This window comes from Malaya genurostris, chromosome 3, assembly GCF_030247185.1.
Source record: "Malaya genurostris strain Urasoe2022 chromosome 3, Malgen_1.1, whole genome shotgun sequence".
Taxonomy (NCBI): domain Eukaryota; kingdom Metazoa; phylum Arthropoda; class Insecta; order Diptera; family Culicidae; genus Malaya; species Malaya genurostris.
In genome coordinates this window covers 163,917,284-163,939,542 of record NC_080572.1, presented here as the reverse complement: position 1 = coordinate 163,939,542, position 22,259 = coordinate 163,917,284, and the positions used below count along the sequence as shown (strand labels likewise).

At 36.0% G+C, this 22,259-nt stretch overlaps 1 protein-coding gene across 9 annotated transcripts in view; it reads left to right on the top strand.

Annotated features, from left to right (window-relative positions):
* Window positions 1-22,259, top strand: part of LOC131437430 (cell adhesion molecule Dscam2) — a 249,507-nt gene that overhangs the window by 23,180 nt on the left and 204,068 nt on the right. For 2 of the 9 annotated variants that reach the window (XM_058606763.1, XM_058606761.1), the window contains exon 1: window positions 2,271-3,278. The exons of the other annotated variants lie outside the window; for them this stretch is intronic. The gene's annotated coding sequence lies outside the window, so the exon portion shown is untranslated. Of the gene's footprint in view, window positions 1-2,270; window positions 3,279-22,259 lie in introns of those variants that run through there. 9 annotated transcript variants of the gene reach the window in all.

The following is a 22,259-nucleotide window of genomic DNA, read 5'->3' as shown; positions in this document are numbered from 1 at the left end:
GATTTTAGGCTATTGAAAAAAGACATTTTTTTGTAAACGCGAAACTTCAAAAAATCATATCTCGAAAATTCCACGTACCATATTGAAATAAAAAAATACGTGCCGAATATTTTCTAATTCTTTACCGGAAAAAATAGTGGATTTGCGTGGAATGCCCCATACATTACTTAATCATTAGAATCAAAACTAAATAGTACATATCTTTACCTAGTGAAATATTAAAAGGAAATTAGATTGATTAGTTTGTTAGTGGAGACTTGCAGTATAACATCGCAGAAGCGATAGCCACTCTGGTTGTTCAAAGTTCTATTCAATTGGGTTGCGTAAAGAAATGTATTGCACATCATCCGAAGTAGTGACAGGATGATTTCCCCATATTCATTTCAGGGTGGGGTGATTTTATCTCTATTTCAGTCCATCAGTTTTGTTCTAGTTCTAGTCTTCCGTTGGGTACTTATTAAATATGTTACATATAAACTTAAACGCTGATTCAATTCAAAATGCTTCGGTACTAAAAATTTGAAACGTCACCTTCCCTGAGATAATTAGAATTAAGCATGCGAAATATACAAGTACCAGGAGTAGTAAAAAACATCGGAGTGACTTAGTTTGGCAAACCCGTATAAGTATGCAAAAAACGGATAAAAACAATTGAGTGAAAAAACCGGACACGGATTTTGCAATGCGAAGTTATTGTTGTGTCATCGATAGTTTAAATCAGGGGTTCCCATAGTGCTCGATATAGACCCCTTGCGGTCGATATCCTTTTTGCGGGGGTCGACGTAAACGAAAACTGACTATGGGGGTCGACGAGGTCTAGAAATCGACCCCCTATTGTTTGATATAAGTTGTGATTTAAAGTATTTACGCTAAATATGATGTGTTTATTCAACCATCCGCAGAAATTGGTAAGTATTTTACATCTATCTTAAAAAAGCAAGAAATTGAATTTTCAAAAGAATTTGTTGATGGGGGTCTGAGGCCTACGTTAATTTTAGTAAAAGGGTCCAGGACCCAAAATAGTTTAGAAACCCCAGGTTTAAATGATAAATACCTCAACACGTTGGGAATTATCTTGAACTGAACATTCTCGGATATGAGTTGAAAAGAGTGCCATCTCTTGAATAAAATAATTACATTACATCATACTTTACTGGAAAAGTTTCCTCAGCTAGAGAATAACTATTCATTACACTAGTATCATTGATGATGATAGCAAATTTTCCGTCAACGTCCGGTGAAACTAAGCATATTCTTTTGCCCATTGTTCGAATTTTTCCGAAGTATAGCATTGAGCCAGCAGAAAAAAGATGCGAATCTCAATGAACAAAAATCGAACCAGAGAAAAACTAGAAGAAGCAGTCTGGTCTCATTTGCTCACACGCAGCATCCTTTTATGCTAATGGAGCGGTATTAGAGCGTACCGATCTGCGTCAGGAGAATGCAAGCTTTTCTTTTTTATGGTATCTCTTGTTCCTCCACCGCAACATCATCAGCCAGCCACAGCAGCAATAGCACGAGTAGCACCGAAGTTGGTCGAGTTCACTCGAAAGAAAAGCGAACGAACGATAATGGAACTGAGCGGGCCTGTTCTGACCTACGCCACCTTCCCCCCAGCTATACTGAAATAAGGAAGCCTCATTCGCAGGTATTATTCCATCGGAGTTGCAAGTGGTTTGGGTGAGGATTCGGCTTTCACTTCTGTTGCTGATGTTTACGTTATCGCGCTTGGGGCACTGAGAGAAAGAGAAAAAATATTGGACAGCAACAACGATAATAGTGAGAAAGAGAGGGAGAAAGTGAAGGAGATTGCACTGCATTGCTAGCTATAGCGAGATGTTTGAGCAATATCGTGAGAGATATGATAGCTAGCGTGGACGAATGGGGAAGAATGTTGATTGAACGAAAATATTGCATAGCTCTGAATCAAGCAAAGCTTGTGGCGGATGCGGACAGTGTCATATTTGGAATTCGACTGTATTCGTACAGTAGATTATAAGCTGGAACGAACTTTATTTTTCGTTTAATTTTTTTTTTCAACGGCCCACTGTGGTATCCCACCAAAAGAGGATAAGGATATCCTCTCATTCTCTTAGTGATGTTCAGTCTTCCGCAGCTTCCGCTTACTGGCAGCAAAATCAACAGCAACCACAGGAGACGAGATGTGTGTCTTTCGTTTTTTGCTCTCAACTGAGCACGATTTTTCCTTTCCCGGTCCGAATGTAGAAAACGTTGATAAGCTTGTGCACATCATCTGGAGTGGTCTTCTGGTCCTGTCTTGGTGGTTCCGTCTGCTCATCTTTAGTCTGATTTTTGAACTTCGGTACGGCGGACGTTTCCTCGTGAAATCAATTTCCGGATCCGGAGTGTTCAAGTGACGGTTGTTCGGTACTTTTCCTTCAACCTGAATAGTCAGCAGTGTAGTGCTGTCAACCTCTCTGTCAACTGTGTCCCCATCTTTAACTGCCGTCTTTGAGTGGTTTGCTGATTTAGCAAGGAGGAAGATAGTAATTTCCGTGTGCTGCGTTTGCTGTCGTCCGAGGTGAAGGAGAAGAGTCCGCAAGTAATTTACTCAAGTGCTGAGAAACTTATTGTTCTTGTGATATCTCGAGTGGATTTCGCGGGTTTCTGCTTTACGCTAGATACGAAATGGAATTCTTTCTAAGACTTTAGGACATTAGCCTATCTGTGCGGTGGGCACTTGCAATAAAGAAATCATCCGAGTTTCATACTAATTGTGCTGCTTTCGAGCTTGATGAGATCGTTGGGCTTTAAAACCGTGTGCTGTCAAATCAGATAAGCTTCTTGCAAAATGTGAAGTCACGAGACGGTATAACTGACAAGCGCCCAAATTGAATCTCAAATCTGGGTGAAGTGAAGTGGAGTGAAGTGAATAGGAAATTTGATGTTCTTCATCGCTAGATGAGTTGTGGAAAGCGCTGACAGAGTGGTTGAGAGAAGAATTATTAAAATTGAAAGCGGAGATAATGTACCTTGCTCAAGGCGGATGGAATGGGAGATGCTATGTGAAGGATGTTGAATAATTAAACCTTATTCGGTTGCAAATTGTGTACATTGGTACGGTGCAAAATTAGTGTTGACAAGCTTAGTGGAACCTACTTCTAGTTATCTATGCATAAAGTGTTGGTTATGAAACATAAATATGATTAGTGGATATTAAATAATTTGTTCTTGAATATCAAATAATGGGAATTTAGGATATCTGTAAGGAGAACATCGAATTGTGATTTCGTACATTTTTTATGAAAAAAGGAAAGGTAACTGATACTAAACTAAACATTTCAACATATGATCAAAAAACTGGTAGTTTATTTCTGAAATTGAGATCAATTTGTAAATGTAATAGTCTTTACCTGTTACTAAGTTAAAAGTGAACGGGAATACTGAAATGAAAGAATGATGAATAATATGCGATTAACAACGTTTCAGTGATACTGAACGTCAGAGCTATTTAAAAAAAATAATAATTGTTATCTGAAATATTTTATTAATATTTTTTGTGTATTATAAAGCGAAACATGTTTATTAAACTATTTTCACTTTTGAGTCGTTTACTATTACTGTTCATGCACTAAAATCGGTTTCCCTTTAATTCGAACACAGGTAATGATTAAAAATAAACACGAAATACTCATTTGTATACGTACATTGTGACTAATTTCGTAGGTTTAGTAAAATTATTAGCCGGACTACAGCTACCATTTTCCAATAGATAGTTGTATGGGATAGGCGACAATCTGTTATTATGTATATAACACCTCATTCTACTGTTCTCATTCGGATGAAGGTTTGTTTTTCAAATTTTTTATTCAATTTTTCTGTAGCTCAAAGAATGCTCTAGAATTAGTATTGTGTGGCTGATATTAGTAGAACAAGTGGAAAGTGGAAGTTAGAATATTAGTAGAACAAGTAGAAGGGAGAGCCACTGTATGTGACTTAGCAAGACATGGAAAGATTCCGAAGGAAGGAATTTGATGGCATATTCCATTGAAAAACACTGGTGGCGCGGATTGCTCAGGTTTTGCACTTTCGAGCAGAAATGACAATTAAACACCTCCAAAAACAGCACTTCTGCTCGAAAGTGCAAAACCAGAGCAATCCACGACACCAGTGTTTTTCAATAAAAAACGCCATGAGTTCGAAACCAAGAGATGTTTTTCTAAGCTTGTGAACAGCTGCTCCAAAACCAAAATCAAAATCGGGATCGATAGAAAAAATGCCTCGATAAAGTCAATCTTCAGTATGACAATGCTCAACCCAACATTGCAAAAGTCATTCTAAATGACTTGGCAATCCTGAAATGGGAAAGTTTACCCCACACGTCGTACTGTGCAGACGTCGCTCCTTCTAACTAGTTTTTATTCCTGTAGATGGTACACGGTTCATATATAGCGAACTCTTCTGTTCTTATGAGGAAGTCAAAAATTGAATTGATACTTAGATCAGCTTGGGAGACGCTTTGTTTATCCATCATGTAATTCACATGCTGTGTGGAAGGCGGACTAAAGTGATATTTAGACCTGTATTTTGAATAATGAGGTGGACACAAAGTTGTAATTGTCAATCGTGTGAATCAAACTGAAAATCTTAAATTGGTCTGCGACCGTGCTTAACTAGGACGTATGTAAAAATAGTTCAGACTGCGAGGAGGATCGATTTAGTATTTTATTATTTTGGTTAGGGAGTAGATATCGACAATACTTCGTATCGCGTAAGGCGTTGTTGTTCGATTTATGATGATCGAGTGATAGCTTGCCGTTATTAGAGTAGCCTATTGAAGAAAAAAAAAAACAACAGAACACAATGAATTAAATGTTTGAATTGATAGCGAACCTCCCGACAGCTGTCCGGAGTTTTACGAGTTTCGACAGCAATTTCGTATTTTAGTTGAAAGCGATAAAATTGCAACGTATTCTCGGTAGCAATACGTGATAATATTATTCGAACATTTTGCAAGGTTAATTGGCTCTGATCAATAACCGAGTAGCAACACACCGTCGGTCTATAATGCTAATGTCACTTGTTTTAATTTATCACAGTATATGTACAGATACGTATTTCGACACTCAACATAAGGCCATCATCAGTGTCAGAGTTCATCTGTTGAAAGAAATGCTCTAATGCTTAACTTGTATGTAGAAACAGTAGAAAGAAATGTTTCTGTATTTCATTTTCAAGGTGTCGTTTGTTAATGTTTGTAGGTAGTAACTTAAATAGCCACGATTAACAGTTTCCTACGATTTCGGTTCAATAAGCGATTTGTTCTGTATTCAAAAATTTCTAAACTTTCCGCTACGAATTGAAATGTTTCTAAAAATTGATATGTCATTTGTAGTAAGTACATGATTTTCCCTCAGCTATTTTCCGATTCGCTAGAGTTCGATTTTCAGTTTAAGAAGGAAACAGATTCATATTTTATCGTCCCACGTGCAGGACATCTGTCGAATACAAGTATATTTCTATCACTAAACGAAACTTTTCTAGTAAAGTTACAATTGAGTACCAGAGTATTCTATTAAAAATTGCATTGAACTATCCTATCGTGGTGCGAACCAACATCAAGCTCAAGCGGGGCCGTTTCTAAACCACGTAAACCGAAATTTGTCACTTCTTAGAATTTCAGCATTTTGGAGCTTCCTCGTATGTCTTTTCAATAACCTCATTCTCAGTCATTCTATTAATCTACATCTCATTCCCTGAACTGGAAGGAAGCTTAGAGTAAATGAGATCGTAGCACTAGAGCAGGGGTTCTAAAAGTGATCGATATAGACCCCTTGGGGTCGATATTCTTTTTGCGGGGGTCGACGTAAACGAAAACTGACTCAAGGGGTCGACGAGGTCTAGAAATCGATCCCCTATTGTTTCATATAAGTTGTTATTTGAAATATTTACGCTGAAAAAGTTGTGTTTATTTGACCATCCGCAGATATTCGCAAGTATTTTACATCAAATTAATTTTAGTAAAAGGGTCCATGACCCGAAATAGGTTGGGAACCCCTGCACTAGAGGATCGCTCATATATCAGGTAGACCAAAATTGAGTACTCTTCAACTCCCTCATCCCCCTTGTGGTCTTTCGTACAATTTTTAAAAGACTCTGTAAATCTACTAAGAGTTTTGCAAAATATGATTGAATTTTGCTTACATATATTTTTGGCGACAAGTTGTATTACGTTGCATTCAGTCATTGATAGCTCAAAATGATTTTGAAGTTTATCTGCGAAAATTAATAAAAATCAATCAAATTTGATCCAGTACAATTACAACTAAAAGTCTATTCGCACTATTCCGGGACGGGACCATCCGGGATGATCCAGACGATCCGGGACGATCCGGACGATCCGGGACGATCCGGACGATCCGGGACGTTTTGTTTTCCTCATCGGGAAAAACTCGGTGCCGACGGTGCGAAAAACTCGGTGAGGCATATCGGTGGCAACCAAATGAATTTTATGCCTGATCCGGCATTCTAATACATTCACACGCCGGCAGCTCAGTCATCGCCGATTAGAAAAACAAAACGTCCCGGATTGTCCGGATGGTCCCGTCCCGGCCGTCCCGGAATAGTGCGAATAGACTTTAAGCCATACAATCTGAGCACGATGGTGAATGGACAGGTGGTCAGATTTTTCTATGTGTGAGTGCGGTTCTCATTTTTTTAAACAGGTAGATATGGGAAAGAAAAATGTTAACATCGAGCGTTTCAGAAATCATCCGTTGAATTACGTTCAATTACTATTAACGAACACAAAGTTTTATTTCATATTTACCAAGACGGAATCACTTGATAACTTGGACAATTAAATTACATACCTGAAAGAACTACATATTAGTGTTTTGTTCCGATGTTTACTTGCGTCGATCCCGACGCCATACTTTATTTCGTGAGAAAATTTTAATACAGCCAAAACCGCCACAAGTGTTAATTCTACATCGTGCAATCTGATAACGTTTTGGAACAGTGTCGCTTTATATTTTGCGTATTTGGTCAGTTGTGATTGTTAATATCGTGGCAGTACTACGTCCCACAGCGAGATATCAGTTTTAAGTAATAATAATAATCTCACTGTCTCTACCGGATGCACGATAGAAAAAAATGTGTTTCCTCGTGAAGTTTACCATAATTTTATTCAATTTCATTTTTCGGTTTCGTCTTCGTTTGGAAAAACTAAGCTAATGACGGCTCCACGTCAACACTGATTCTGGATGGGAAAAATACCGTTCAAGCAAAGCAATGGCTTGAAAAGTGTCATGGAGACACCGCTTCATCAGAAACAACAATAAAACGTTGGTTTGCTGACTTCCAACGTTGTCGTAGAGACACCGATGCAAAACGCAGTGTACGTTCAAATGAGGCGGTAAGACCAGACAACATAAACAAAATCGTTTTGAATGATCGAAAAGTGAATTTGCGTGAGTTAGATAGTAAAGTATCAAAAGAATGTGTTGGCTTTATATTGCATGAGCATTTGACTATGAGAAAGCTCTGTTCAAAATGGGTGCCGCGTTTGCTCACTGTTCACCAAAAACGAGAATGTGTGATGATCAAATCAATGGCAAAACTACATGAATTGAACTTCGAATCGTTCACACATCCACCGTATTCGCCAGTTTTGGCTCACAGCGATTACTGGCTGTTTGTAGACCAGAAAAAAATGCTCGTTGGTAAGAAATTTCGCACGAATGGAAAGGTTATCGCTGAAACTAAGGCCTATTTTGAGCAAAAGATAAATCGTTCAACGAAAGTGGTATTGAAATGTTACAGCGGCGCTGGAATGATTGATGGAGATTACGTTGATGAATAAAGTTAATTTTGTACCAAAATATCGTGTTCTCTTTGTTAGGCCCGGATGTTATGGATGTTCCACACCGTTTGAAAGCTGACAATGTACGTCCTGGCTACATCTCGGATCGAAAGACATCAACATAATTGTTGCCAAAAACGAACCATTCTATTCCATATTGGCAACAATTATCAATTCGACAATGATGTGATATCAAGGTATATTGGAAATATGTCATTTTCTTCGAATTTATTGTAGGGTCACGGTACTTCCATTCATCTCACATACAAACCCATTAGGGTAAGATGTTGCATTGGCTCAACATTAAAATTTGTACATTCGCTTCGAATTTTCGCGTAGATATAACATCAATATTGCACATTAATTGAAATATTTTTTCTGCGATATTGCTACTCAGAGCCGCTGCGAGAATATTGCATTCGATTTTTTATCAATTCGTTGATTGGGCCTCGAGTTCTTTGCAAAATAACACAGTGACTTTACTAATGAGATGATTATACACACCATAACCCTATACACGCACATTTTTTAAATAAGTCGATTGCAACTGCCTTCAACTAAAATTACCGGATAAAAATGGTATTATTTCACTGCTAGGTGGATTAAATACGTTCTCGATGAGTACATCAACATAATTTAAAAGGAAAGTCAGGGTACTACAATTCGATACGGAACTTAACCTTCTCGGGCAACAAACTTCGCAGGCGACTCATAAGTGTACATTACCATTGCGTGACCAGTGCACAGTAGTCCAAAACGGGAAATTAGCGTGACTAAAATATTTTCACTATAATATATTAGTTTTTTGTAGTTGGTGTCTTCACAAAAGTTGTTTGTAATCAAATGGTGCTCCTTTTGATGAAAAAAGTTACTAGGGTGGTCCTCATTTAGATTGAAATCTGAAATCTAACTTTCTTAATTGAACTCAAAAAAGATTTTTATTGTAGAGTGGCTCCTAAAAAATCATTTTTTTTGTTCTAAATTTTTTGTGAAACGTTCTACGGAAAAGTTGTCTTCAGAATAGTTGTTGAACTAATTATTGCGCACAATTTTGCTCAACCAAGATTTTTTATATGAGTTACCAGTACAAAGTTATGATTGTTTTTTCATCAAAAACTAGTCAAGCTTCAAATATCAATATTCATTAGATGCCAGATCGATAAAAATGTATCCTATGCGGTTCCTGAAAGGTCATAATATAAGTAAAAATTTAAGAGAAAATTTGAAGGGTGTTATTTTTGTATTTTATTTAAAGTAGTCTTAAAAATACATTCAAAAATCTCGGAAATATTGCATAACTCTTAAACGCCTTAACGTATCAACATACTTCCTTCAGCAAAATAATAGTATCGAATTAGTTCTACAAAAACTACAGCCGAAAATAGATTGCAGAACAATTTTAATTAATTTATTACCAAAATAACTACTTCAATTGAGTTTGAGCAACTGAGGATTAGAGATATTGTGTAATATGGTTATTCCGAACTAGTTGGCCATGATAAATCTATGAACAGAAATTTTCATGATCTCGACAACCATTTCAACAAGCTGGTGCAAGTTAGTAATATGCAAATATTTTTATCCACATCGTGCCAAGACGTCTATGACACTGGCCCATCTTTCTCATTCACTTGTGTACCGAATAGCCTGTAAAAACCGGAAAACGACGCACAATGAGTTTTGGTTCGAATAAATACATTCTACTCATTTTAACAAATATATGCTTTTCTTGGGTTTCAGGAAGTGCTTTGACTTACAAGAAAATCTATTTTCGGCTGTAGTTTTTGTGTGTCTAATTTCTCGAAAGTAGTATGTATGGAACACTTATAGAACTAATTCGATACTATTATTTTGCTGAAGGAAGTATTTTGGTACGTTAAGGCGTTTAAGAGTTATGCAATATTTTTGAGATTTTTGAAGGTATTTTTAAGACTACTTTAAATAAGTTAATAAAATAACACCCCTCCAATTTTTACTTATATTATGACCTTTCAGGAACCGCATAGGATACATTTCTATCGATCTGGCATCTAATGAATATTGATATTTGAAGCTTGACTAGTTTTTGATGAAAAAACAATCATAACTATGTACTGGTAGCTCATATAAAAAATCTTGGTTGAGCAAAATTGTGCGCAATAATTAGTTCAACAACTATTCTGAAGATAACTTTTCCGTAGAACGTTTCACAAAAAAGTTAGAACAAAAAAAGTGATTTTTCAGGAGCCACCCTACTTTTACTCGGGAAAATTGATGTAACTCGATCAAATGAAGAGCTAGAGAGGTGCTATTTTCAACAAAGTTGCTCAAAATAGAATTTCCTGCAACTTTATTGTACAATAAAATCATTTTTGAGTTCAATTGAGAAAGTTAGATTACAGATTTCAATCTAAATGAGGACCATCCTAGTAACTTTTTTCATCAAAAGGAGCGCCATTTGATTACAAACAACTTTTGTGGAGACACCAGCTACAAAAAACTAATATATTATAGTGAAAATATTTTTGTCACGCTAATTTCCCGTTTTGGACCACAGTGCAGAGCTACGATCCTACGGAAACTAAGAATCTTACCATGAACGAACTCGAACATACGACATCTGGCTTTGTAGATCAGCATCATCTTCTTCGAACCGCCGACAAGGGCACTCAATTATTGATTTTATTGTATAGGTTTTAAATAAATAAATAAAATAAATAAATTTTATCGCAGCAGTGCTTTAACAATTTTTTGGAACACCTGCTGTGGTTACTGGAGGAGTGTCTAGCGGAGACCTACATCTCTCAGAAGTACATGATCATCGCAGTTGAAGAATTATTGAATTTGAACATGTGTCCATCACAGAATCTCGAGAAGTAACAATTATGATTGAATTACTTTCATTTGAACTTATGGCCACTGACAAATAATTCTTGGCCGTATTAATCGTCTTATGGCAAATACTCACTAGCAGTTTCAGAGCAATCAATCAATCCAATTCATGATGCACAATCTGACGAAAATCCCTCTCATCCGTAAACGACACTGACTGTAATTTCAAAACTAGGCTCAGCAGTTTTGGTGGTTCTAAACCTGGTCATTCCGGGTACTTAGTTGTGTCAATGTTCTATATCCTAAACCATAAATCCTAAACTATTTCAGTTAACCTTTCGCAGGAGCAGGTTTGATTCGACGGTTTATCTTACGTTGTATTTTAGATTATGCCTGAGACTCGTTTATTTTTGGTATGCGGAAGCGGCTTCAATAAAAATCGTGATTCAAACAGTGTTTCTATTTATTATAGCGATAAATCTAGCAAATACAAACTATTATTCATTTCACAGGAAACGAAGGTCGAGAGGCATTCCTCGGGATTCCTCGATTATATTTTGTCATATTGACACCCTGCCAGGGTGTGTGAACTATTAATTTCGCCGGGTACATCTTTCGCTGCATCATTTGTTTTAACTCTGTGTGTGCGGGTGAGTTGGAGGCCTTTTTTAAATAAAAGAATAGTTTTAATTTTTTTTATATCATTTATTTACCCCGGCTTTAACCATTTTGGTCGTTCGCCGGGTTGTTAATTTTTTTAAATCTAAACGCGAAATGTTCACGTAGGCCATATCATTGCCACCGCATCATGAAATCAAAATGGTGACCTATATTTTGATCTGGCGGGCAAGCAGACTAGAAGGAATGTACCAGCAGTTCCATTGTTTCGTTAGAAGCTAGAATTTTCGATAATTAGTAAATAATATTGATTAATATCGTGTAGTAAACCAAGTTTTTATAATTACTCATAGCTTGTATATATTAAAACTTCCCTAACTTTTTTCTACATTAAATCCTGTCTTTGGTTTTAATTTATTTCAAATTTATTAATCACAAATTTAGAATTCATAAAAAAACGAACATGTCACTGTTTGTTTATTTCGATGCAGTAACATGGCGACTATTTCGTTTGGTATAGCAACCAAGACAGTGCATCTCGAAGAGTTTATTTTTTATCAATTCAAGGGGTCGTTCAACATTTGGTAACTTGTGGTGAATCGCTTACAGACAATTTTAATGCCGATTTTTCTTCGGAGTGACTGTTCGTGTCGTCGGTATGTACATGTTCTTTCATGTAAGTTTGAGTGAACTTTTGGGACGATTTGGCCAGCTGCCTCTACTCAAAGGTGAATCATGAGTAGTGTGATTGCCTGGAAGTTCGACTAAACGAACACTATTGGGCTAACTTAGATACAGGCGACTTTGTTTGGTCAAATTGGATTTGACACCCGTCACTGAATCAATTTTGGTAGCCGTCTGGTGGCCACGGCTGCCCAGGTAGCCAAAACGCTATGCGGGCATTAGTGGACTTTTTAATCTTCTTGAATCACAAATTACAAGTATTTTTGTGCATACTGGCATGTACCTTTTTATTATATAATTTTGAAGCCGGATATAAATAAACGATACAAAAAATGTCAAGGAAAAGGTTATGTAGTTTAACTTGTTGAATGAACGTTTACGGAAAAAACAGTTTCGTGGTAATTTTGTTTCACTATGAAGCTAGATAATCATGATTATTGATAAATTCCAAATTTTTTCCTACTATGCCTTTAAAGTTTTTAGTCTTATTTTTAAAAACTTTTGAATATACTCTTCAAAGCTTGAACTTTCCCATAAGTTTGAGTGATATTACAGCATAATAATTCATCGATTCTTCCAATCACTTCGTTTTCATTATATTAATACAACGGATTGAAGTGATTTGTACATTATTTTATTATTGAAAAATATCAGCGTTAGTGAGCGATATTTTTGATGCAACAATTTATAGGAAACCAGCATATTGCTACGATTCCAAACGGAATTCGGTTGCTTAGGAAAATCTCAGAACACTACTCACAAGCTATTCTATCAATCTGGGTTTCTACATTGTCGAAGTAAACCAGAATTGGAATTTATTTCCGCATGGATGATCAAATAAAATAATTTCATTCAGCAGTGGAAACGATTTCCGACACATCCATTATTATCTAGACACAAATGATTCCGCGGATGGAACTCTGTTTTCTGATTCAATTAAACTCGCTTTTTGAACGTTGCATCCGAAAAGGTAAGGATGTTAGGTTGTGCAATCTTTCTTCTGCTTTGAATGATTTTCTTCTTAATTTATTCCAATTTATTCATCACTTGATTCGATCATTGCAACACGTGTACTTCAAATCGATCCCTATATCATATGAGCACTTGCCATTCGGGAAGGATTCGAAGCTGCTGCAAATAGGAAAAGGGGCTGACTTCCAAATCATATCACCATGCTGGCAGAGAGTGCATGCGAATGCATCGAACCAATGCTGCTCTCTGCACAAACAGCACGTGCATACGTTGCAAAATGAGTGGAGTAGAAATATATGCAGTTATGCACAAAACTTGCCAGATCAAAAGCAAACGAGGTTATGCCGGCAAAAGGGTTACGGAACATTATTACAGCTTGTACGTGATGTTTTAGTTGCGATGCTTACTTAAAATCAACACACAAGCGAACAGGATGGGAGTAGTTAGAAAAACCAGATAACGTCGTTTGCAGTAATTCCATTTATTTGCCTTTTATTTATGGGTTATACGAGTTGGAAATAGAACTAATTGAAAGCAAGTACTATGAAAAGTATGTTGAAAAATTTTTCATTGTTTTACCTTTGTTTATATATATATAAAAAATAGATATAGAATTCGCTCAAACTTTAAAAAAATGATCCGAGGCCCGGAGGGCCGAGTTTCATATACCAATCGATTCAGCTCGACGAACTGAGCAAATGTCCGTGTGTGTGTGTGTGTGTGTGTGTGTGTGTGTGTGTGTGTGTGTGTGTGTGTGTGTGTGTGTGTGTGTGTGTGTGTGTGTGTGTGTGTGTGTGTGTGTGTGTGTGTGTGTGTGTGTGTGTGTGTGTGTGTGTGTGTGTGTGTGTGTGTGTGTGTGTGTGTGTGTGTATGTGTGTGTGTGTGTGTGTGTGTGTGTGTGTGTGTATGTGTGTGTATGTGTGTGTGTCTGTATGTGTGCTGTCAACTAAGAGGTCGAGATCTCAGAGATGGCTGGACCGATTTTGATCGAAGGAGTTTCGGAGCTGTATGAAAAATGTTTTGGAGCAAAGTGAAACACGATTTTTATACTGTTACATACAATTGTTTCTAAGTACCAAAAAGACTGTGTACAGCATCCTTTTTTATGTCATTTTGCCTCGGACCGATTTTAGCACGGTTCGTTTTTGGCAACATAATCGTTCAAATATGACATATGTAAATTAGATGATGGTAAAGATGGAAGCATTTTCGAGTTGAAAACAATTGCATAATTATACTGATTTAAACTACTGACAGTAATGAATGCACGAAGAACTTAACACCCATATACCATTCGAATCAGTTCGTCGAGATCAGCAAATGCGTGTATATAAAATAATTTTACTCAATTTTCTCGGAGATGACTCAATCATTTTCTACTCAGATTAATACAAAAAGTCGTATGCTCCCAAACAAAGTTCCTGAATTACGTCTGGATCCGACTTCTGGTTCCTGAGCTACAGGATGATATGTCAAACGATTTTAAAATAGTGTAATTCATTTTTCTCTTAGATGGCTGAACCGATCTAAGCTTCAAATGAAATCTAAGATTGGATGCAGATTTGGATAGTCAAAAATGTATTTCGCGCTACGATTTCTCAATGATGTCTGCACTGACTTTCGAACATTTTGAATCAAATGTATACTATACAACTCCTCAGGTGAATTTAACTGACTTCGGTTACACTGATTTTCGAATTCCAGTTCCAGTACTGAATCGTTTCTCTCGTTTTCTAAAAAAAACCATATCGAATTTCAAAAACAAAAATTAAAATTCAAGTATTTATGGTCCCATGCAAAATTAATGAATTTTATCCGATTCTGATTTCCTATTCTGGATTTACTGGGTGATGAGTTTTTAAAATTCAAGCCGATATAAAAGATGACAATTTCAAAAAGCTTCAAAGTTTTTTTTTCCCTTTATGGACTACACTGGCCGAGGAGGGTGGTTACAACGCTCCGCACTTTCCATACCTGACGAACTAGGTTATGGTGCCCAAGTGAACACTAGTAACGAAGAAGGAAACCGACCTATACTTGATAGGTTCCCTCCAGCATGGAACCCAAGCGACAGATTCCTTTACGGTTATCAATTTGCAACGAAAGATACGAATATATTCTATTTCAAGTTCACCAGAGAGTTTTTCACTTTGGCAGGAAGCGTGTGCTTCACCCTGTAACCAGTCAATCATTGAGTCGTGCGTCTGTATCGTATTGGTATTTTGTCATCCTATCAACTGCTTCTGTGTATTAAATGTCCTCGTCGATGAAACTTTGCGAAAGGCTATAGCAGGATAACCATATGAAATCTGCCCCCAAAGGGAATTCATATTGTTATACCACATTCGAAAGGTCATAGACTGGAAACAATTTTCTCAAAGTTTCAACCCTTTAACTGCCATATTGACGGAGCTAGGGTGGTTCTATTGATTTTTATTTTATTTGATTTTTGAAGAAACTGCTTCTCCGAAAAATTTGAAAAAAATCAGGCATGTTTAAGGCATTATGGGGATGCTTCACAATTTTTTTCAAAATTTTTGAAGATGTATTTCTTTTATTAAAAAATACTAGAAAATTTTGAAACATATTTTTTCCCTCTTCCAATTTTTGCACCACCCTGGATTTTTTAGTGATAAATAAAGAATTTTTGGACATGTTAAAATGGTATGTTTTCATATTTTTTAAAAATGTGGACGACCAAAATATTTAATTTTTTCTAAAAAATCAACAACAGTCGACCATGCGTTCCCATCATATTCTGAGAAAAGGAAACGCATGGTGCTTTATCTTAGCAGTTTCTAGTAGTAGTCGACCATGCGTTCCCATAAAGTTCTCTTAAAAGGGAAACGCATGGTGCTTTGTTCTAGTAGTTTATGATGCAACTCAAGCGCAGGGCTTAGAAATCAAAGTAACGAAAAGAAGGAAATGAGTATCAACCTTTGCATAATACATACACGATCATACTTCGGGTACAACCTAGAAAGCTACAAAGCAAGAACTTACTGGTATGTGGTTTATATATGAATGGTAGTAATATATGAACGTTGCGAGTATCACACATATGCAGTTCGGTTACGGCAGTCAAGAACTAGAGCGAGTGACTGTATATAATTCGATGATTCGATAGTGTTTCATGAAAAGGTCAAATCGATTTGCACTGTTGGGTCTCGTACAACGCGGTTTTCTTTTTGCCAGCTCTGTACATTTCACTAAATACATAGCGAGTTGAAACAGCAGTGAATATAATTTTTTCTTTTTTATATTGGTGTCAAACAAAAGTGGCCACTGATGAAGGTTGGAATTGATTTCTTAGAATTGTTTTTCCATAAATACGTTTATTTCTTAAGGCAATTTACATAAGTTGTTCTTCGCCGTAGCATCACTTTTACATAGAATTCTTATCATAATATAATACTAATATAGTCACATCAATTTGAGTTTAATAAAGCATATGAACGATGAACTGCTACAAATTTTAAAATAAGCTGAAATTTTTATACATTTTGTGGTTGATTTCATAACCCACTTGGAGATTTTTTTTATCGGCACATCATTTTTAATAAAATTTTGCTATTGGATGAACTAATGGACGCAGTAGGAGTCAGAACTAAGACTCAAAAGGGTCAATTATTAAATTGAAACTTCAATTGTCTTTATGAAATGATTAAAAAGTTTCATGTAAGAAAGGTCACTAAAAAATTTCTGTAAATTATTGACTGTATTTTTCATTTAAATAGGAAATGGGATAAAAATGTTATAAAAATACATTGCTGTTTCAATGCACACATTTTCTTTCTGATTCTTTTCGTTCATTCTATAGAATTATCATCGTCATTTGGTAGCTGTTCTGATTTAAGCATTTCTGACAATATTTTCGCCGGTCTCACAATTCTGGATAAAAACCGAGCATAAGGAAAGGTAGTGAATAATGGCGGCCTCGTGTGAACAGCAACCAACAGTTCTATTGCCAAAAACGCATTCACAGCAACGGCGCTGGATTCCCAAATATCCAGTCGAATTTGTAGTGTACTCGATATAGTACTTGTAAGCTTTTAAAAATGAGACTTATTACCGGCCTGAATAGCTTGTTTGTGATCTGTGTGTCTCAATTGGGTCATCTCGTAATAAAGCTTTAAATCCGAAATTACTTGGCAGAACATCCTTTTCAAAAGCTTCTATTCCAGAGCTACGATATTCCGATACTTGTTGCTCTCGTTCTCGGATTGATAATATTATCTTGTTAGAACTTCCCGTTCGCAATTTGAACAAAATTATTAAACCTGTAAAAACCTGGAAGCGTTCCTCTGAGAATGAAAATCACTTACTGAGTTAATTATGTATTCTCAGATATTTTCTGGAAAATATGGAGCTTTCTACACAATATACCCAAAAATTAAAGAGATCGATTCAGCGAATCAAGTTTTTTAATAGACATGGTCGATAAATGCTTGATTTGAAATTATGCAAAAGTTATAACTCAAAAATGAAAAATAACGCATCACTATTTTTTATATCTGTTGTTGTTTTAAATTTTCGAATAAATAAAAAAAATATACAGCGCTCTCAGTCTACAAACCATGAAAACCATCATAAAGATATTCGATTGAAGTTTTCAAACACAAAACTCCAACTTTATCTTTATTATACATTTTTCCAGAAAACTGTACACATCCCTCGATAACATATCTTTATGATAACTTTTGACACTGTAATGAAATTTTCATTCTTTCTTTCATTATTCTTTCTTTACATCCATCAGCAACACGTAAAAAACTGACACTCGCTCTAGTTCTTGACTGCCGTAACCGAACTGCATATGTGTGATACTCGCAACGTTCATATATTACTACCATTCATATATAAACCACATACCAGTAAGTTCTCGCTTTGTAGCTTTCTAGGTTGTACCCGAAGTATGATCGTGTATGTATTATGCAAAGGTTGATACTCATTTCCTTCTTTTCGTTACTTTGATTTCTAAGCTCTGCGCTTGAGTTGCATCATAAACTACTAGAACAAAGCACCATGCGTTTCCGTTTTAAGAGAACTTTATGGGAACGCATGGTCGACTACTACTAGAAACTGCTAAGATAAAGCACCATGCGTTTCCTTTTCTCAGAATATGATGGGAACGCATGGTCGACTGTTGTTGATTTTTTAGAAAAAATTAAATATTTTGGTCGTCCACATTTTTAAAAAATATGAAAACATACCATTTTAACATGTCCAAAAATTCTTTATTTATCACTAAAAAATCCAGGGTGGTGCAAAAATTGGAAGAGGGAAAAAATATGTTTCAAAATTTTCTAGTATTTTTTAATAAAAGAAATACATCTTCAAAAATTTTGAAAAAAATTGTGAAGCATCCCCATAATGCCTTAAACATGCCTGATTTTTTTCAAATTTTTCGGAGAAGCAGTTTCTTCAAAAATCAAATAAAATAAAAATCAATAGAACCACCCTAGCTCCGTCAATATGGCAGTTAAAGGGTTGAAACTTTGAGAAAATTGTTTCCAGTCTATGACCTTTCGAATGTGGTATAACAATATGAATTCCCTTTGGGGGCAGATTTCATATGGTTATCCTGCTATAGCCTTTCGCATTGTATCCGCTTCGGTCTTGGCCCTGCTTTCCTATATAGTCTTTTATGTCTGAAGCGGTACTTACGATTATAACTTTAAAGTTCTCAAATCATTTTCCTTCATTTTCCTGGGACATTCTATGGGATTTCTTCCTTACACTTATTTGGTCTTAAATTTCCGATGATAATTTTTTATTTCAACAGTCTCATTTCTCGTCAAGTAAATTATATAATGTAAAGATGCGCTAGATTGCCCAGGAAAGTCACAAAATGTACACAATGGAAAGATTGCTTAAAATTCTGTGATCTTTTTTATTCTTTATTTACGATACATGCACTAAGGCACACTGCACTAGCTTTTATTTATTATCTGTCACAGGTTTTGTTATTGACTTTCGCTCTTCCAATCATTTTGACTGCTTTTGAGTAATTTAGGTCTATACTAAGTTTTGGGCATTCTCGTGTTGAGCACGTATCCAGGAAACAAGAACTACATGTATTTCGTGAAGAAATACTAGGTGTGATTGAATGAAATGGTCCACGTGAACCGTTCTCTTCCAGAAACACACATCTGACACTCACAGTTAGAAGGTGACATCTGTGTCCAAGTTGGAGAAATCTAAGTACATTGAAACCTTTCCCGATTTGAGAGTGTATTTACACCTGATCAATCAGTTTCGCCGTCATTGAAATTTGTACACATTACTCATACCGAACCGGATCGGAAAGGTGTGAAAGTTCCTAAACGGTTCATAAGATATCAATTTACTCCTATTCCTGATAACAATAGTCCTCCTTTTTGAATTAAATTCACCAGTTCAGGACGACTATTATATATTAATATTCATCTCAACTAGATCAAGATAATTCAAATTGGTGACCAATTCCAGGCATAAGAATGCTCGAAACCACCTAATGACCTTTTGTCAATTTCAAGCAGTATTAGTCCTGTCCACTCCACGAGATCGATCCAGATAACATAATAATTTTCATCTTTTTACTTTTATAAGCGAACGATCGATCGATCTCGGTATGGTCCGACTTTGTCAATACGAAGTATAAATTGACTCCCACCCCCATCCGCCAAAGGGGGGTACGCGTCCTGTAGCTCATCATCCGAAGCCTAGGGAATTCCAAAAAGCTTCAAAGTTGGACTTCAAACTATTTAAATTTCGTCATATTTATTTTTTGGCCATACGAATCGTTTTGGATTATGCTGAATACCGGCTCTGGAAGTAACGTAAATAACCGTTAACTATAAACTGGAACTTACTTCGACATCTCATGGAATGCTTAAACGATTGTCACACGTTTAGACTCAAATTCGATCCGGTTTGCAGCTTCGACATTACAGGTTAATGAGTGATTAAAATCACAAATTTCCGCTTAAAACGATGGTATTTAAAATAATGTCATGAGAACTAAAACACCGAAGAATATTCATGCAAAAATCTCATGCGGATTGATACAAAAAGGTATCATCTCACTGCTAGGTGGATTAAGCAGGTTTTTCAGTTGTACATATGAAAATTCATTAAAAAATTTGGATATTTTCTAGTAACGATACACAGTTGCAGAGAAACTTATCACTATCCTTTACATGAAAAATCAATGTTCTGTTCTGTAGCTTTCATACCAGAACCAGCAATTTAAGGCCGTCATAAACGAAGTGAGTTTGTTTCGTACCAACCGTTAGACCTACAAATTGGAAAATTTTTGGAGCCAACCTTCGTGCGTCGTCGTTTATATGACGATATGATATAGTTAAGACGCATCATCCGGTAGTAGACGACAAAACACAAAACCGTGCATCTAGATTTAATTTCACAGCAATCTTTCAAAAGCAAATTTCAAAGTTCGAAGGAAAATCTGTTAAATCGGTTCAACCATCTTTGAGAAACAGCTTTGTGTTCTTAGCATTTTTTAATCATTTTATATTTGTTTTGGAAAGAAGAATTCAAGACCCGGAATAATTGATAGAGGTTTATTTAAATCGCACACGTCACCTACAAACAAATTAAAATTGTTTTGCAGATCGTGTATCTTTCATATAATGAATGATTTTCAAAACACTCATCATCTTTTATTACCGAAAGCCTAAGTCAGATTCGTATAATTAACCACCATTTATTTGAATCTAGATTTGAGGAAATCGTTTTACCTAACTATGAGAAATCAAAGAGAACTAAAATTTGGGGCACTTGACCATTATTTCCGTTACTGGAAACCGAGAACCAGATTTGAATAAGTGAGATTGTTTGAAAACTAGCTAACAAGTTTCGCAAACCAGAAGAATCGCAACAGATTTTTCAATCAATTCGTTTCCTTCAGCTGCTTTTAAAAAAATATTCGTGAAATTGACAGTTTAACACCCTCAAAACCTTATCACATAACATGTTAACAAATTAGCAGCATGAAATTTTTCCTGTTCGTGTTACATTTTTTTCAATTTTAACAACCATTGCATATGTTTTTAATAGATTTTGCTAGAGAGCATTATTTGGTTTTGTATATTTTCGCCTTTCTCTATAGGAAGCTAGAAAATCGAACGGAGCCTCGAAGACCCACAGTGTTATATACTATTCGATTCAGCTATGTGTGCATCTTCCATAGATTTTTGTGATCCGTTCAATTATCTCTGAGATGCCTGAATCGATTTTCGTTTGAAAGCTAATATTGGGTCAAATTGATGACACTTTAGGTTCTAGAGATGTCTGTCACTTACGGTTCTTGTGATATAATGGTATAAGTGACGTATGTATGTATGTATATATGTGTGAAGCCATACATATTGAATAATATAACATAACAAAATATAATATTTGAAGTAATATGCTATGATATAAGTACAGTTGATGTCACAGTGTAAGTTATGCTTTTCTTTCGTTGCAGTACTGGTACTATTTTGGTCTGGCGGCATCATTGTGCCATTTTTCTTCGAAAATGAGACAGGAGCCGCCGCCACGGTCAATGGCGAGCGCTACCGCGCCATGATTAGCGATTGGTTCTTCCCGTTACTTGAAGAGGAAGATTTGGACACCATTTGGATCCAACATGTCGGCTTTCCGTGCCACACAGCCAACGCTACGATCGATCTTCTGTGCATAGTCTTAGAAGATCGATTTATCAGTCGAAATTCGGATGTCGTTTGGCCGCCTCGGAGCTGTGATTTGACGCCGTTAGACTATTATCTTTGGGGGGCTGTAAAAGATAAGTGTTATGTGGACAATGAATGAAACTATATTCCACAATTAACCGGAAAGAATGTACTTTAATATGAAAAACGTGATTAATCCACCTAGCAGTGAGATGATACCTTTTTTTATCAATCCGCATGTGTTTTTTGCATGAATATTCTTCGGTGTTCAAATTTTCATTACATTATTTTAATGACCGTCGTTTTAAGCGACAATTTGAGATTGTAATCACTCATTACTCTGTAATGTCGAAACTGCAAATACAATCGAATTTAAATCTAGAAGTGTGATAATCGATTGAACATTCCATGAGATGTCGAAATAAGTTCCACTTTTGAGTTTTTCGTCATTATTTATGGCACTTCCAGAGCCGGTATTCAGGAACTAGCATAACCCAAAATGATTCGAATGGCCATAAATTAATACGCCAAACAATTTACATCTTCTATATCGGTATGAATTTTAAAAATTCATCATCTGTAATTTCAGAATCGGATAAAATTCACCTCTCATTTGAATCATAGATGATTCTTAGATTTCATTTGAATCTTAGATTGGTTCAGCCATCTAC